This window comes from Sceloporus occidentalis, unplaced genomic scaffold (assembly GCF_023333645.1).
Source record: "Sceloporus occidentalis isolate IW3139 unplaced genomic scaffold, rSceOcc1.0.p SCAF_124, whole genome shotgun sequence".
In the NCBI taxonomy this organism is placed as follows: domain Eukaryota; kingdom Metazoa; phylum Chordata; class Lepidosauria; order Squamata; family Phrynosomatidae; genus Sceloporus; species Sceloporus occidentalis.
This window is the reverse complement of record NW_028317104.1, coordinates 790496-809789: the sequence shown is the minus strand read 5'-3', so window position 1 is coordinate 809789 and position 19294 is coordinate 790496.

Below are 19294 nucleotides of genomic sequence, written 5' to 3'. Positions count from 1 at the left end.
TATAGCTATAAAAAGTTATATTCCCTTTTTAAAAATGGCCGATACTAATTTTAAATCCTATGATCCCTTTGATCATGGGGTTAAATTTAGCCAACGGTAGAGGGAGGCAATTTTTGAAATCCTGATGAACTGCAAATATTATTAAAATCAGCCATTTAGCCCGTGCGGTACGTGAGTAACCATCTCATCCCTGGAGCGCCTTGCATTTTTACTTCAAAACTTGTTTTTGCTGTAAAAGTGATTTTTTTTTCTCCCTTTACCATCATTTCTTTGGGATTGTAACGGGAAAGAATGGTGTGTGCTTCTGCGAGTGAATGGAGATATGAAAGGCGTGTGAATGGTCAGTAATTAGGGTTAAAGCCTTGACGTGGCATTACTGCTCACGTAGGAAGTTAAATTATGGCACAAAAAGTACACATTTGCAAAAACGACATCCCTTGGCGCATCAAATGAGGGGCTGCATGTGTTTCTAGTACAAACCTGGAGTGCGCAAGACAAAAATGAACATGTCGCTATGGTTAGAAAAAACATTTTCTAGCCAAAGCAACATATTCCATCATTATTTGTGCACTCAACTTTTGTCCTAGAAATACATGTAGCCCCTCATTTGAAGCTCCAAGGGGTGTAGTTTCTTAAAATGGATGAATTGCCTGAATGAGGGAGCGCATGAGTTAATATGTGGATGATTTGTCTGAATGAGGGAGAGCATGAGTTAATGTGTTTGTGTGTATCATAGATGTATAATTGTGTAAGGGCAAAGATGGCACTAGCAGGATGTTTGAGCCTTGGGGACCAAGATGGGACAAAGATGGCAAATCTTATGTGTGTTATCTGGGTGCTGACCAGGTTCTATGTGGGCAGCGTGGTTGGGGTGTGCAACCTGTGATCTATCCCTGTAATTTAGGGGTTTTAAATATACCTTTAATGCCGTGTTGTTATGTGAATTCCAATTGATCTGTACCTGCAAAGCTGGGTTTGTGTGTTCTTCTGTAGATCCATATCTTCTATGCTATGTTTCCATACATTATTTATGTATACCTGCAAATACAGGGTTTGTATCTTGTTCAGTTGATTAATACCTGCAATGCTGTTTCCATGTATTTATTTGATCTATACCTGCAATGCTACATTTCATATATTATTATTGTATACCTGCAAATACAGGATTTGTATGTCTGATTCAGTTTATTTGATATATACCTTCAGTACTGAGATCACAAGTGAATTTCAACTGATCTATACATGCAAAGCTGGGTTTGTGTGTTAATGTGTTGATCTATACCTGCTATCGGCAGCAGGGTCTAATATTTATATATATATTTATATATATATATCGGCAGCAGGGACTAATATTAATATATATATTGGCAACTGGGGCTAATATTAATATATATGGGCAGCAGGGGCTTATATATATATATATCAGCAGCAGGATCTAATATTTATATATATCAGCAGCAGGATCTAATATTTATATATATCAGCAGCAGGATCTAATATTAGGCCCTGAAATCATTTAGTGCAAAAGTTAAGGTATTGTGTTGTTTAACCCCTTCGTGACAAAGGCTGATTTTACTTTTTGTACCCTTTGTGACAATGGCCGTTTTAACATTTCTGCGCTGCTCGTGTTTAGCTGTAATTTTCTTCTTTCCCGTTTACTGAACCCACACACATTATATATTGTTTTTTTCAGGACAAGAAGGGCTTTCTTTAGATGACATTGATTGTATCATATTATTTACTATTTAAAAAAGTATAAAATATGGTGAAAAATTTAGAAAAAAATGACTGTTTCTAACTTTTAGTTGAAAAATCTTTTACTCATCTATAAAAGGTAAAGAAAAAACCTGCTAAATAGATTCTACTATTTGTCCTGAGTTTAGAAATACCCAATGTTTTTATGTTTTTTCTACACATTATGGGGCAATAAGTACAGGTAGCGTCTTGCTATTTCAAAGCCATTTTTTCCAAATCTGGTAATTCTTCCCCCCATGTGCCATTTCGGGTATATTTGAAGCCGGCCAATGCAATTTACCCCATCAAGTCATATATTTTTGAAAACTAGATAGCCCAGGGTATTCCAAATGCTAGTATTTTAACCCTTTCCAAGCACTAATTCTACCATTAGCCTTTGTCAAACTTTATGGTAGTATTTTTTTTTGCATTTGTTTTGTCACACACATTTTACTTCAGGTATGAATAAACAGGTTCTGGTATATGTCAGTATCATAAAACACCCCAATATGTGTGACTGCTCTCCGGAGTGGTCACAGTCCATCTAGAGGTAACTGTTTGGTGTCGCTGGATGCCTCCTGATCGAGGCATTCCAGCGACACCATATCGTTGATCGCCTCCTAAACGCTTTTAAAATGGGCGTCCGCCGCCATACAATGTATGGCGGTTGTTGACGCCCCGGGGAGGGGCCAGAGATGGCCCCTGGTGCCGATCGTGGCGTTGCTGAATGCCTCGAGGTCGAGGCATTACAGCAACGCCGTTTGGGTGCAGAAAGCAAACGTAGATCGCTTTCTGCACCCGTTTAAAGACGTGCCGGTTCTGGCACGTCATTTGTCGTAAACGACTTGTTTTTCCGTGTCATGCCAGAACCGGCAATTGTCATTAAGGGGTTAAAGAGAAATATCAGTTTTCTATTTTTATCTCCAAACGCAACTCTCTATTCCATTTATGTATGGCTGGTGGATCTAAATCTGGGTACTTAATTATTTCTCAGGAGTCTCTAGTTAGGTTATTTTTATTTGTTATATTGAATAATAACTCAAATTTATGCCGCACCCTTAAAGTTTGGTGCTAGAGGGGAGGATCCAGGTCCCCTGCAGCGCTGTGGAGGATCTGGAAAAAGATAAGAAAAAAAAAACACCTGCCCGGCGCCTGGCAATACGAATTACGCTAAACCCTGATTATAGGCTGCACCTTTAAAGACTTTAAAGACTTAAAGTGGAGGGAAAAAAGTACGGCCTATATTCGAGCCAATACGGTATTTAAAATTGTTCTTAATAAAATACTCAATTAGAAAGTTCTTAATTCTTATATAGTTGAAAATGGTATTTTGAATTTAATCCATACTCTAGTTACAGAGTCAAAAGATTTAATTAAATCAGCCTCAAAGAGGTCAGATATGTGAAACACATTGTTTATCCAATTACTTCACTTGATTTCTTGGAAACAAGCATCCTCTGATTGAGGCTTTATATACACACCAGACCCTAGCATCAGAAACATGACCATTATAGATTTCTTTAAATAAATATTCTGTCATATCTCGTAAAATGTTCCTATTTTCTATATTTTTTTAAGATAAATTATTATTTAGTTTCTGACATTCTTGTAATAAATTGGCGTGCTCTCACTCTCTAGAATTACCATAATATGGTCTGACAATGTTGTTTGCTTAATGACAATTTTCTTCACTTAAATCAGAGAGACTTTACTTAGTATCAGGTCTATCCTAGAGTATTTTAAGATCTGGAGAAACACATACACTGCTCAAAATAATAAAGGGAACACTTAAACAACACAATGTAACACAAAGTCAATCACACTTCTGCGAAATCACACTGTCCACTCAGGAAGCAACACTGATGGAAAATCTATTTCACATGCTGTTGTGCAAATGGAACAGACAACAGGTGGAAATTATAGGCAATTAGCAAGACACCCCCAATAAAGGAGTGGTTCTGCAGGTGGTGACCACAGACCACTTCTCAGTTCCTATGCTTCCTGGCTGATGTTTTGGTCACTTTAGAATGCTGGCGGTGCTTTCACTCTAGTGGTAGCATGAGACGGCGTCTACAACCCACACAAGTGGCTCAGGTAGTGCAGCTCATCCAGGATGGCACATCAATGCGAGCTGTGGCAAGAAGGTTTGCTGTGTCTGTCAGCGTAGTGTCCAGAGCATGGAGGCGCTACCAGGAGACAGGCCAGTACATCAGGAGACGTGGAGGAGGCCGTAGGAGGGCAACAACCCAGCAGCAGGACTGCTACCTCCGCCTTTGTGCAAGGAGGAGCAGGAGGAGCACTGCCAGAGCCCTCCGAAATGACCTCCAGCAGGCCACAAATGTGCATGTGTCCACACAAACGGTCAGAAACAGACTCCATGAGGGTGGTATGAGGGCCCGACGTCCACAGGTGGGGGTTGTGCTTACAGCCCAACACCGTGCAGGACGTTTGGCATTTGCCAGAGAACACCAGGATTGGCATATTCGCCACTGGCGCCCTGTGCGGTTTACAGATGAAAGCAGGTTCACACTAAGCACATGGGACAGACGTGACAGAGTTTGGAGACGCCGTGGAGAACGTTCTGCTACCTGCAACATCCTCCAGCATGACCGGTTTGGCGGTGGGTCAGTAATGGTGTGGGGTAGCATTTCTTTGGGGGGCCGCACAGCGCTCCATGTGCTTGCCAGAGGTAGCCTGACTGCCATTAGGTACCGAGATGAGATCCTCAGACCCCTTGTGAGACCATATGCTGGTGCGGTTGGCCCTGGGTTCCTCCTAATGCAAGACAATGCTAGACCTCATGTGGCTGGAGTGTGTCAGCAGTTCCTGCAAGAGGAAGGCATTGATGCTATGGACTGGCCCGCCCGTTACCCAGACCTGAATCCGATTGAGCACATCTGGGACATCATGTTCCGCTCCATCCACCAACGCCACGTTGCACCACAGACTGTCCAGGAGATTGCGGATGCTTTAGTCCAGGTCTAGTGAGGTTTAGTGAGACATCCCTCAGGAGACCATCCGCAACATCATCAGGAGCATGCCCAGGTGTTGTAGGGAGGTCATACGGGCACGTGGAGGCCACACACACTACTGAGCCTCATTGTGACTTGTTTTAAGGACATTACATCAAAGTTGGATCAGCCTGTAGTGTGGTTTTCCATTTTGATTTTGAGTGTGACTCCATATCCAGACCCCCATGGGTTGATAAATTTGATTTCCATTGAGAATTTTTGTGTGATTTTGTTGTCAGCACATTCAACTATGTAAAGACGAAAGTATGTCATACGATTAGTTCATTCATTCAGATCTAGGATGTGTAATCTTAGTATTCCCTTTAATTTTTGGAGCAGTGTATAATCTCTGTCCTCAGGATGGAGCGTTTTTCAGACACACTGTAGATAGATAGAATATCAAGTAAAAGAATAAAATCTTACTAAGAAACAGGAGAGTCTAAATAAGCCTTTTATTTAGAATATTATGTTTCTTAGTAAGATTCTCTCTTTTTTTATTTGATATTCTATCTATACTATTATATATCACACAGTTGTAATTACCCACTATAATTAACAGCCCTTGTTGTAATCTACTTTGCTAATGTATAAAAAATCCCCTTTAGTTTGTACATTCATATAATATATCTGGCATTATAATTTTTATTGCTACGCTTCTCCTTATTTTCCTTCCTTCAGCATGGTGCAAATAATTGTAGGAATTATTTTACTTGAGTGTAAAATTATCTTTCGTCTCCTGTAAAAATACTATATCTATCATTTGTTCTTTCAGCAATTTTAATAGAATAGATCTTTTAAACTAGGAATTTAATCCTTGAGCATTTAAAATTACAAATCTAAACATTCAAATCCTTATTCATAATACCATTCCACATTTGCTAGTGAAATGTAATTCTACACATACAAAACAATACATCACAGTACAAGACAGCGACAAAAAAAGATTTTCGCCTGGAGAATATTGTTGCCAGGTACGTGGTGCTATGCCTTCTACCTGTGTTGATTGCTTTTTGTTAAATGTTAAAAATAAACTAAAGTAAGTGAACAAAAGAAAAATCTAAATAAAATCAATATTTTATGTGACTACCCTTTGCCTTCAAAACAGCATCAATTCTTCTAGGTACACTTGCACACATTTTAAGGAGCTCAGCAGGTAAGTTGTTTCAAACGTCTTGTAGAACTAAGCACAGTTCTGTGGATTTATGCAGCCTTTGCTGCTTCTCTCTCCATGTAATCCTAGACAGACATGATGGTGTTGAGATGAAGGCTCTGTGGGAGCCATACCATCACTTCCAGGACTCCTTGTTCTTCTTTACGCTGATGACATTCTTGATGACGTTGGCTGTAGTTTTGAGATCAATGTCAAGCTGCAGAATACATTTGGGGCCAATCAGATGTCTCCCTCTGGTATTGAATAATGAATAAGGAACTGCCTGTACTTGTCAGCATTGAGGAGACCACTGGTTCTGACCAAATCCCCAACTTAAGTTCCAGTAATGCAGCCCCAAACCTGTAGGGAACTTTTTTCATGAATAGTTGAGTCTCTTTTTATTTCATTTTAGAAAGTTCCTGTGTTTTTGCAAATAGCTGGGTCGCTTGGCCTTGTAGGCCTAACAATATGTGACCATAAAAAATTCACAAAGTGCTGATATAATAATAGAAAATCACACAATAAATAGCTAAATCAATACCTGACACGTTCTGTAAAAATGCTGGAGTTAGTCATAGGTAATACCACCTGCTTCTTTGTGGTTTTATTATCAAAGGGAGGAACAATTACACACTCTCCTCCCAAAAATAAAGAAACAATTACACAACAAACCCCTTAAAGACAGAGCTGTTTTTTTTACCCTATGTGACAATGGCTGTTTTAACATGTCTGCTGTGTTTAGCTGTAATTTTTCTTTTTTCTCAATTGCTGTAATCACACAAATGATATATTGTTTTCTTCAGGACAAGAAGGGCTTTCGCATTGATCGCACGGGGTGATCACATGGGGCCCCTTCAATGTTTTGGGGGTTTGGGCATGTCATTGGTCCTTAACTGTGTTCTTTGGAATGTGTCTGGCCCTTCATTGGTCAGTAAGGGGTTACTATAAGAACAATGACACATACCACACACAAAAAAAGTTTTAGATTTTAGAAAAAACGACTTTTCTAAAATTAGAATATGTATAAATAATTTTTTTTTTATATCTGCTTCTATTGAATTAAGCAGTGTTACAAACACCCATAAGAGATTGAACATCTCCAAACTATAAAACATTTCCAAAATGTACAACGTACTGATCTGTTTAGTCTCAAATTTCCTTGTGTAAAAATGAGCATACTACCTATGCTACATTTGACTCCATGGCTGTCCCTTTTATTTGCAAATTAAATTGGTCCTGCATTAAGGTGTAGTGTTTTCTAATAAGTCACCAGAATCAGGAATCAGCACTCACTCCCCACAGGAACTCAGGTGCTTAGCTGTGCCGGGAAGGGCCAGCTCCCTAGTAAATCAAAATAGAAAAAGGCTCCAGGCACTCAAGGGTTCCATCAGACAGATTTATTGAAGGAAACGGACAACAACGTTTCGACCTCACAATGAGGTCTTTATCAAGTTGACCACACAAATAAAAAGTAAAAGTTTAAATAGCACATACCAATAAATGAATAACCAATCAAAAGACCAATCTAATCTAACACCATGTGTAGTATAATTGATAATCATGTATTAACATAAGTAAATATTCAAAAGTATACATCACATAATAAATAAATAATACTTGCAAATATTAAAAGAAACCAGTGAAAAATAAATATATTAAGATCCATATGTCTTAAATAACCAAAGGGAATATATTAAGAAAATACCCATAAAGTATGTGCAATCAGTGTCTATAATAGACACTGACAGAGATTTAACTAGTGCAGTTCCATGTAAACACAATCAGTGTTAATACTCCAAAAAAAAAAAAAAAAAAGTGTGAATCAAATCAAACCAAACAACCAAATCGACAAAAGCAAATATACTAATTAAAATAAGAAAAAAAAAAAAAAAGACAAGCATTTGTCAGCACTAAAGCGTGGTGATGCTCTGCGCATGCGCAAGCTTACTCCATGCATGCGCAAGAGCATTATCTCTGATAACATGGTGCAGGTGTATTCATAAAGTGCAAAAGCATTACCAAGTGCATGTATCATCAGATCGCCATCTGTTATCATAAAAACCAGACAAATAGTAAAAACGATCTATTGTGAAGGAATAAATAGTTATATGACACATATTGTGAATAAAACAAATATCTCTTCTGATGTCCTTTTCTCCTTTACATACTTCCAATCGTGTAGATTTGGACATTGATTTATTAAGGTTCTTTCGTAATTTAAAACTAAAAGTATTTTTTGAAAAAATTCCATGCGCTGACAAGTCATCTGTTACAGGGTCTATGCTTACTCTGAAACATTTTGGCCTCAAGAATAAGAGTGTGTTTAATCCTATAGTAGTAGATCATGCTTTGGAAACTTTTGTTAACCTTGTTAAAAAAGATATCCAGAGGGTTGGTACTTACTATCCTGCACACAATACACCCCCTAATATGACTAAAGGTGAGAGGTTAGCACTTAAAAAATTACAAATTGTGATCTGGTTATTAAACCAGCGGACAAAGGGGGTGCTATTGCGTTACAGAATAAAACTGATTATATACAAGAAATCTTGAGGCAATTGAATGATAGTAACACCTATAAAATTCTTCCAAAAGATCCTACTATTGACTTACAAAACAAAGTTCAAATTTTACTTAAGGATGCTTGTATGAGGGGTATTATTGACAGTGATCTGAATAAGTTTTTATTTAAAATTAATCCTGTGGTCCCTGTTTTATATGTCCTGCCTAAAGTCCATAAATCATTGCAAAATCCTCCCGGTAGACCAATTGTGTCTGGAGTTGACTCTATTCTCTCACCCATTGCTACATTCCTGGACCAGGTATTAAGACCTTTTGTATATGAAACTAAGTCCTATGTGAAAGACACTTCAGATGTCTTGAACAAACTGAATAATATATCAGAAATAGAGGGTCTTTACTTGGTTACCTTGGATGTAACTAGTTTGTATACTTCTATTAAACATTGTCAAGGGTTGGGTGCTTCAGAAATTGCACTCAAACATCTAGGATACACAGGTGATACCCTTTCCTTTCTAATGAGATTACTTGAACTGGTTATGGTTGATAACTATTTTTTATTTCAGGATAAATTCTATTTACAGTGCCAGGGAACTTCCATGGGTTCCAATGTGGCGCCCACATATGCAAATATCTATATGGCAGATCTGGAAGAGAAACTGATTTACTCCAATGACCTTTTTAAACAATGTGCCGTCAAATGGTGGCGCTATATCGATGATGTGTTGTTGCTGTGGGGTGGCACATTGGAATCCTTGGATATGTTCTTTGAGTTTCTTAACATTTGTTCGGATAGTATTAAGTTTACAATGTCTTATGATTTTATATCTATTACATACCTGGATATTTTGATCTATAAAAAGAATGGTAGATTGGAAACTAATTTATTTAGAAAATCTCTTGACAGGAACACCTTACTACACTATTCAAGTTTTCATCCACCTGCTTTGCTTAAATCACTTCCAAAGAGCCAATTCCTTAGGGTTAAGAGAATTGTCTCCCAGGAAATGCAGGTCAATGATCAGTTGCAGGAGATGTCACAAAGATTCTATGAAAGAGGTTACCCAGAGGAAATTGTAGAGTCACAACTGTTATTAGTGAATGATTTGAAAAGAGAATCTCTTTTAAACCCTTCTAAAAGGACTGTTATACAACCTAGACTCACATTCGTTACCATGTTTAGTAAACAATCTTGCTCCATTAAAAAAATAATTTATAAACATTGGCATATTCTCTCTGAGAGTTTTCCAAATATCCCAGAATTTAGTCGGCCCCCGATGATGGCATATAAAAGATGCCCGTCCTTGCGTGATAAACTAGTCAAGGCTGACATTTCTACTATTGAATCCATAGACACACGAATACATAAAGGTAATGTACCCTGTTACAATTGTGTCTCTTGCCATTCAATGATCCTTGGAAAGCATTTTTTTCACCCTCATGATGGTAAAAAGTATACAATTAAATATCATGTTACTTGTAATTCCACCTTTGTGGTATATATTTTAAAATGTCCTTGTGGTTTAGTATATGTTGGACAAACTACACAGCGTTTTAAAGATAGATTTTCAAAGCATAAATCCACTATACGCACTGGACTTACTGATCTCCCCATTCCTGCACATTTTAAAAAGAAGAGACATAATATATCACAACTAAAATTTCAAATTATTGATATGGTGCCAGAATCTATCAGAAGGGGAGATAGGGTGAAAAAATTATTATATAGGGAGGCGTTTTGGATTAAAGAATTGGATACCATCTTTCCTAGGGGTCTTAATTATGAATTTGATTTGATGCCTCTTATTTGATTTTATTTAAAATTTGTTTTTTCTTTAGTTTTCATTTTTTATGATCAATTTCTATTTTTCTTTTTCTTTTTAGATTCAACTTCTTTACTCTCTGTTCTACATGTGCTGATGTCGTCCTATATTAGTTTTAGACCCTCATAATTCACATGATTTCATTGATAATTTAATAGCACTGTGTCACTTTAAGGGATTCTGTGCAAAATAAAACTTTTTCCTCTCTAAAATATATCACTGAATGTGCTACACTTTTTTGCTGACCTCTATTATCAATGCACTTTATTAACTTTCTTAAAATTGGTTACATTTTATATCTACTTTGCACTTTATTTGATTGTGCTACATTATAATATACCATTGTATATTAATTTATGGTGATTTTGCCATTTTTGGTTTTTGCAAATATTTAAGTTTTTTATCTATATTACAAGAACCAGTGATTTTTATTTGTTTTATTCACAATATGTGTCATATAACTATTTATTCCTTCACAATAGATCGTTTTTACTATTTGTCTGGTTTTTATGATAACAGATGGCGATCTGATGATACATGCACTTGGTAATGCTATTGCACTTTATGAATACACCTGCACCATGTTATCAGAGATAATGCTCTTGCGCATGCATGGAGTAAGCTTGCGCATGCGCAGAGCATCACCACGCTTTAGTGCTGACAAATGCTTGTCTTTTTTTTCTTATTTTAATTAGTATATTTGCTTTTGTCGATTTGGTTGTTTGGTTTGATTTGATTCACACTTTTTTTTTTTTTGGAGTATTAACACTGATTGTGTTTACATGGAACTGCACTAGTTAAATCTCTGTCAGTGTCTATTATAGACACTGATTGCACATACTTTATGGGTATTTTCTTAATATATTCCCTTTGGTTATTTAAGACATATGGATCTTAATATATTTATTTTTCACTGGTTTCTTTTAATATTTGCAAGTATTATTTATTTATTATGTGATGTATACTTTTGAATATTTACTTATGTTAATACATGATTATCAATTATACTACACATGGTGTTAGATTAGATTGGTCTTTTGATTGGTTATTCATTTATTGGTATGTGCTATTTAAACTTTTACTTTTTATTTGTGTGGTCAACTTGATAAAGACCTCATTGTGAGGTCGAAACGTTGTTGTCCGTTTCCTTCAATAAATCTGTCTGATGGAACCCTTGAGTGCCTGGAGCCTTTTTCTATAGTGTTTTCTAATAGTCTTTAGTGAATAATCTAATCATTAGCCTATAGCAAGCTGTCATCCCTTTTAAAATTCTCACTCAACTACTACTATAACCTTGGCACGAGCGATAGAATTATATAAAGATTACACACATAGTTATAATTAGACTTGTGCATTCATATTCGGGCGAACATGAAAACAAACACGAATAGTGCGTTTTCGTTGCTTAAACCGAATAACGAAGAAACTAACATGGCGAAACGTACACGAAGAGGAAGACGCACAAAACAAAGAATCTTCGTTTCTTCGTGTTCATCTTCGTTTTCGCTGCGCGACCAAGAAGAGAAGGACACAGATTGAGTGAGCTGATCTTCGTCCAATCAGCTCCCTCTTGTGACATCATGCTGAGGGCTCGTCCAATGTCTGTGCTGCTTTTTTTTTTATTTTTTTTTATTTATTAAACAAAAATGCAGTTAGTTATATACATCTTGGCACAATATCAATTGTACTATACAAAGAAAAGAATAAACATTTGTCACTTCTGCATTTAAAAACAATAAAAAATTACATTACAATGACATACGAGACTTACAATTGATTCCATTCGTCTTTACTAGATTTCCTATCAATATTCGGTATGTGTGATATTTAGAGAGTTATCTGACTGGATTGCTTTCAATTCTAGGGTCTAATTTACCGTTAACCAAAAAGTTTATCCAATCTTCCCAAAAATTATAGCTTTTGACATTCCAGAGTGTTTGCGCTAAAATTCCTTTTTCCATGTGGCATTGGTGTAGTAACTGTGATTTTATTTTGGCCCACGGGATTGGAGCTGCGGATCTCCATTTTTTTGAAATCACTATTTTTATTGCCGTTAGTAGGTGAAGGAGGAATTGTGTATCTTTTTTTCCTGGCATACAGTGGCAGTACGAGTGGGTAATGTCCTTTCCTTAGGGACAAGCTGAATCTAAAGAAATAAAAACAATTAAATGCCCCGGAGCCCCTCCTCCTTACCCATAAAGCCGGGGCCGACCGGAGGAAGCCAGTTCTTTTCTTGTCCCTTTCAGGGACGGACAGGTTGAATCGTCGGTCCGGACAGGAGTCCGGCATCTTCAGTTGCTGGTGAGGCGCACGGGTTGCTGCCTGGGGGTTTCGTGTGCCTCCGATTGCTCCCCGGGTGGTGAGCAGAGAGAGGTCTTCCCTCCGTAGCGGTTCGCGTTACGGAGGATGTATTTTTTGTCTTCCTTTTGTGTACTAGGAAGTGGGAGCATGCGCAGCTTGGTGGAACGCACGCCCGGGTGGCGTTGCGTTCCACTGAAGATCCGATCGCGCTACTGAGCATGCGCGAGTCGGATCTTCCGGAGGGCGGCAATTTTAAAAATTGCATATAAGCGCTTTGCCTGTCTGACTGCTGGAGCTTTCGTCAGTACAGTGCAGCCGTGTCACCAGTCCCCCCACACGGTTCAGAGGTGGTTAGGGTAAGATATTTCTTTATCTTGGCTCTTTCCTATCCTCTTCCCTCCTAAAAAAAAAAAAAAAAAAAAAAAAGGTTTTTTCTTTTAATACGCTTTTTTTCTTTCTATCAGATGTCTAGTCCGGTCCCATCAGAGAATCCGGATAAGGATAAAAGACCTGCTTCCGCTCCCAAAAAAGCCACTTCCAAAGCTAAACATTTAACATGTTCTTAGTGTTCTACTCCACTGCCTGATGGCTGCAGAAAAAAATTGTGCAACACCTGCTCTGCTGAACAGCTTGCTTCTGAGAAGCGTAAAGACCTACAATCTTTCCTTGGGTGGTTTCAGGAAAATTTGGCTCAGACATTTGAGGCATTTCAATTCTCGGCAGCTCAAACTCAGGAGAAAGTCAAGATTGGTTCTACACACAAGCGCAAAAGATCGAGATCTTTCTCTCAATCAGACCTTTCCTCGGGTGAGATTTCCAGGTCCTCTAATTCATCATCAAGTGATAGTTCGGAGGATGAAATGGTTTTTCCCTCCCATGACCTCCGCAAGTTCACTAAAGAGGTGACTCGTATGCTCCTAGAAGATGATGTAGGAAGAGTTAAAGGTTTTCCTGTACTTCCTAAAGTGGATGACCTTATTGCCAGGGAATGGAAGCACCCTGGAAAGCGAGCTTTTATTTCAAAACAATTTAAGCAGCTGTTCAGGCTTCAAGGGGAATATTCCTGGGAGGATCCCCCCAAAGTGGACATACAAGTGGCACAGCTCTCCAAAAAGACTACTCTCCCTATTGGTGAGGTGTTTGGGCTCAAAGACCCTATGGACAGGAGGGCAGAGACTTCATGCAGGCGTATTTTCCAAGCGGCAGGAGCCCAATGTAAGGTGGCGGTGTCCAGTGCAGCAGTGGCTAGGGCCCAGCACATTTGGCTTCAAGTGTTGCAAGATCATCTTGCGGATGATTCTGATTCTGAGATTAATAGGCTGTTGAAGAACTTAAAGCTTTCTAACAGTTTTTTTGTGGATTCGGCTCAGGAATCCCTTAAGCTATCAGCCAAGAACATGGCTTTGTCTTCCGTATCTCGCAGAGCCCTGTGGTTACGGTCCTGGACGGCTGATTCCGCTTCTAAATCTGCGCTCTGTGACTTACCTTTAGAGAGTAAGAAGTTGTTTGGTGCTCCTTTGGAAGATCTTATTAAGCAGATTTCGGACACGAAAAGAGCCTTACCTCAGGATAGAAGACCAAGGTGGAACCGCAGATATCCATATAGGAACCCGAGGCCCTTTTTCCAATCCACTAGATCTCAGAATTTTCGTGGGCCCTTTGGAGATAAGAAATTCCAAAACCGGCCGAAAAGGCAGGACAAAAGAAAATTCTGACAAAGTAGGGGGTCGCCTTCGGCACTTCAGACTCTCCTGGGAACAGACCACCCAAAATCCGTGGATTCGTCGGATTGTTTCGGAGGGTTACAGGATAGAGTTTTTTCATCCCCCGGTCCACCAGTTCCTGATTTCGTCTTACCCCTTGGTAAAAAAGAATTTGGCGCTTTTTTCAGAAAGCATGAAGCTTTTGGGAAAGGGAGTTATAGAAAAGGTTCCTGTTCACCAAAAATTCCAAGGAGTCTATTCCCGGTTGTTTCTGGTGCCGAAGCCGGATGGCTCCCTGCGTCCGGTTCTGGACCTAAAGTCTGTAAACCGCTGTATCCCCTACCAGCATTTTCGGATGGAGAGTATCACCTCAGTCACACAGGTGCTAAAGGAGGGAGATTTTATGGTCACATTAGACCTGAAAGACGCATATCTTCATGTCCCGATAGCCGAGGCGTCCAGGAAGTTTCTGAGGTTTGCCTTGCGGGTCAATCAGAGGGTGCATCATTTTCAATTCAAGGCCCTGCCATTCGGTCTGGCATCAGCCCCAAGGGTTTTCACAAAGATCCTTTGTCCTTTGACAGCTCACCTCAGAGAACAGAATATTTCGATCATTCCTTACCTGGACGATTGGCTGATCATGGCGTCCTCCCTGGAGAAGCTTTTATTAGACCGTTCCACAACTATGAAGTTCCTGGAACAACACGGCTGGTTAATAAACAAGCAGAAATCTTGCCTCATTCCTGCTTCCAGGACTCTTTTCTTAGGGTTTTTGGTGGACTCAATGTCCCTTTGCGTTTATCTCCCGCGTTCCAAGCGTCTCAAGATAAAACAAGAGATCTCAACACTGCAAAGAGGTCCAACTTGCTCTGTCAGGAAGGCTATGAGTGTCCTGGGTCTGTTAACCGCTGCCATCCCGGCGGTACCTTGGGCAAGGTGTCAGCTTCGTCCCTTGCAGTGGCAGATTCTCTCAAACTGGTCCAAGCAAGAAGAAGATCTAGACACTTCCTTCGCAATAAGTGCCCAGGTCCTCTCCCAATTGAATTGGTGGAAACAGTCGTCCCATCTCGCCAGAGGGCTTTCTTTCCGACCCAGAAATTGGATAATTATCACCACAGATGCCTCCGGCCGAGGATGGGGAGCCCATTTGGGTTCCCTTTTTCGAAGGGGAGATTGGGCTCCAGTAGATGCTGTCCGCTCGTCAAATTTCCAGGAGCTAAAGGCAGTTCTTCAGGCTCTCCTGGCCTTCAGGCCCTTCATAGAGGGTCAGGCGGTAAAAATCCAATCAGACAACGCAGCGGCCGTCGCATATCTCAACAAACAAGGTGGAACGCGGACACGGAGTCTTCAGATCCTGTGTGCAGTAATTATGGAGTGGTCCCAACTTCATTTGACGGATATTTCAGCAACCCATATCAGAGGCCGCTACAATTTAATCGCGGACGATTTAAGCAGGGCAAAATGGTCATAGACAGAATGGTCCTTGACCCCACAAACCTTAGCCACTTTGGTGGCACGCTTCGGTCTCCCGGATGTGGATTTGATGGCGACTCGAAAAAACCACAAGATCCCGGTGTTCGCGTCCCTCAACAGATGGGATTTGCCACATTTTCTGGACGGTCTTTCCATGGTGTGGAATTTCCGGTTGGCCTACATCTTCCCGCCAGTGGCTTTGATTCCTCACGTCCTGCTAAAAATTCGCTACGACAAGGCCAGGGTCTTGGCCATCCTTCCGTACTGGCCCAACAGGAGTTGGTTTGTCCTCCTCAAGCAGTTGACCATCACCTATTGGGAGCTGCCAATTTCACCACAGCTACTGGAGAACGTCAACCTTCGCCCGGAACTTCTTCGGCTGTTCCGTCTGACAGCCTGGCTGTTGCAAGGCTGATATTGAGTAACCAAGGCTTGGACGACGACATCTCAGACTTTTTGTTGACATCAGTCAGAAGTTCGACATCCAGGATTTATTTCCGGGTGTGGACCAAGTTCCTCCTGTGGTGCTCCACCAGGCACCTTACGATTTTTCCTCCATCCATCAACTCCGTCATTCGTTTTTTACAGGAGGGTCTGTCTTTGGGCCTTAGCGTCTCGACCCTTAAAGGGCAAATCTCGGCCCTTAGTCATTTTTTTTCTTTCGGATCTGGCCTCTCACATTCTTATTAGGCGCTTCTTTAAGGCCGCCACTATTCGACGCCCTCCTAGGAGGTCTTTGTTTCCATCATGGGATCTTTCCGTTGTGCTTCGGGCTTTATGTTCAGCGCCCTTCGAACCTCTGGAGGAAGTATCCATGAAGCTTCTCTCCCTGAAAACGTTTTTTCTCGTGGCTATTACCTCGGCTAGGAGAGTTGGGGAAATCCAGGCTCTGTCTTCCTCTCCGGAGTTCACAGTTTTTCATGATGATAAAGTTGTTCTATATGTTAAACCTTCGTTTCTCCCTAAAGTCATTTCCAGGACCAGTATTAGTCAGCCCTTGGTTCTTCCTACTTTTTTCCGTGTCCTTCCTCTCCTGAGGAATTGGTTTGGCACACGTTAGACATCAAAAGGGCTTTGGAGATTTATATTGCTCGGACCTCCTCCATCCGTTCCTCGGACCATCTTTTTGTCAATTTTTTTGGGCGGTCTGCCGGTAGAGCGGCCTCCAAATCTTCTATTTCCAGATGGCTGGTGGACACCATCCGTATGGCCTACCACTCCTCTGGTCTCACTCTACAATGGCCCATTAGGGCCCATTCCACAAGGGCCATGGCGGCCTCCTGGGCAGAAAAGGCTGCAGCTTCGCCTGAGGACATTTGTAAGGCTGCTACCTGGTCCTCATTTTCCACCTTCATTCACCATTATCGGCTAGACATCTTCTCCTCCTCTGCGGCGGATTTTGGGCGTAAGGTGCTCCAGGCGGTGGTCTCCTGATATGTGCCCCCCCAGTTCTGGGATCTTGCTACATCCCACTCGTACTGCCACTGTATGCCAGGAAAAACGGAAATTTTTTACTCACCGTAAATTCCTTTTTCCTTAATACAGTGGCAGTACTGGTTTCCCTCCCTTCTTTTGATAGAATAAATTATTTTTTGGCAAGCAATTTTGTGTCTGTCTTGTTACTTACTGGCTTCCTCTGGTCGGCCCCGGCTTTATGGGTAAGGAGGAGGGGCTCCGGGGCATTTAATTGTTTTTATTTCTTTAGATTCAGCTTGTCCCTAAGGAAAGGACATTACCCACTCGTACTGCCACTGTATTAAGGAAAAAGGAATTTACGGTGAGTAAAAAATTTCCGTTTTTCCATTATTCTGCAAATTTAGATGAAGTAGAGCTCTCTCAGAGCTGCTTTTTTTTTTTAATAGGAAACAGTCTCTTTCGCAGTGACTGCTTTTGCAACACTGCTCTGCTGCATCAGAGCGTTACATAGAGAGATTGTCCTGTGTGAGACTGGTAATCCTCAGCCTGCCATTTCTCACAGTGTACTCTTACTGAAGTAGGATTTTTTTTCAGTGTTTCTGTCAACTGTGTAGTGCTGTTGAGCTGACAATTTGCTGCACACAGTGCCTCACTGGCACTGGGGTGCCCTTGCCCTGGCAGTGCCTACTGCCTGCCCTGTCTTCCCTTAGTTTTTAAAATATTTTTTTTTAACTTGATTTTGTAATTTCAGGACAGTCAATCAATAATTTAGTTAGTTAAGCGGAACTGTTGGTATTAGCAATTAAATAATATAACTTATAAATGTAATAGTAATAATATAATATATAATTATAATATTGTCATATAGTATACTAGTGTAGATGACCACTAGTGTCTTAATGTAATCTAAATATAAATATTTAATAATAATATTATTATAATTCATTTTAGCTAGCTAAATTAGCTATATTATATTAGCTTAGTGACATTGAGACATTCTGTCAGGTAGAAGAGTTCATTTATCCCACATAAAGATGAACCAGTCCACTACTACCCTTAAGCTTAAGCTAGAAGTTGATAATTTAATTATTAATTCTATTAATATAAGAAATCCCTGATAATTTATTACTTAGTTAATTATTCACTTAATTTTTAATTTTAAAGTTAAGCTAATCTTACTAGTACTGGTGCTGTAGTGCTTTAGTTTGTGCTTTGTGTTAACAACAGCAAGAGACAGTCAATTTTTCTTCTTAATAATTTTATTAAATATATTTATTTTTAACTTCTTTTGTTTTGCTCATCCAGTCCATCAGTGAAGTGAACTTGTTGGGCTAGTGAGTACAGCCACATAAGTGCTGCGCTGTTTTGCTAAATATTATTTTCACATTTTTTATTTTATTTTATTAAAAACAGCACGGTGTTTTGCTCACCTCAGTCCATCAGTAAAGTGAACTTATTGGGCTAATGAGTCCAGCCACATAAGTGCTGCGTGTTTTTTTGTTCAGCAAGCAGTGAAGCAAAGTGTTTTGCTGTTAAATTTTATTTATTTTTTTAAGAAAGATTCACTGTGTGGTGATAACTGTACTAAGCAAAGCTTTAAGGTAGCTGTAGTACTACTAAGAAAGAAAATAATTTAGCTATTTTATGTAGACTTAGCAGAAGTAGTACGACTATATTGGTCTGCTTCTGTATCTGATTTCAAGTTAAAGTTGTTTAAGCCCATAGTATAATTTTAATTTATAATCTATATTATATAAATTAATAATATTAATTAAATATAATATATAGATAACCTCACTTTAGCTAAATGGGTTTGAGAGTGTCTGCCCTTGCCTAGCGGTAGACTTTGAATGGGAAGGAAATATAGCATGAAAAAAGCTTTACCCTAGTAGTAGAAGAAAGAGGCTCATAGGCCTGTGTTAATTTAAAATATAAAATACTGCTAGTAGTTTTACTAGTAGTTAGTGTATTATAATAGTTAAACTTGAGTTAAGAACACCATTTAGTGGCTTTAGTTAAACAATTGTTAAATAACTTGAGAAATTTGCAGACTGGATCTGAACTTGACAATGAACCGGAGAAAGTAGAGGATAGAATAGAGAATATGAGTGGTCAGGAATCAGATTCCTTAGGGAGCAGTCTACGAATGCCTAGTACACAATT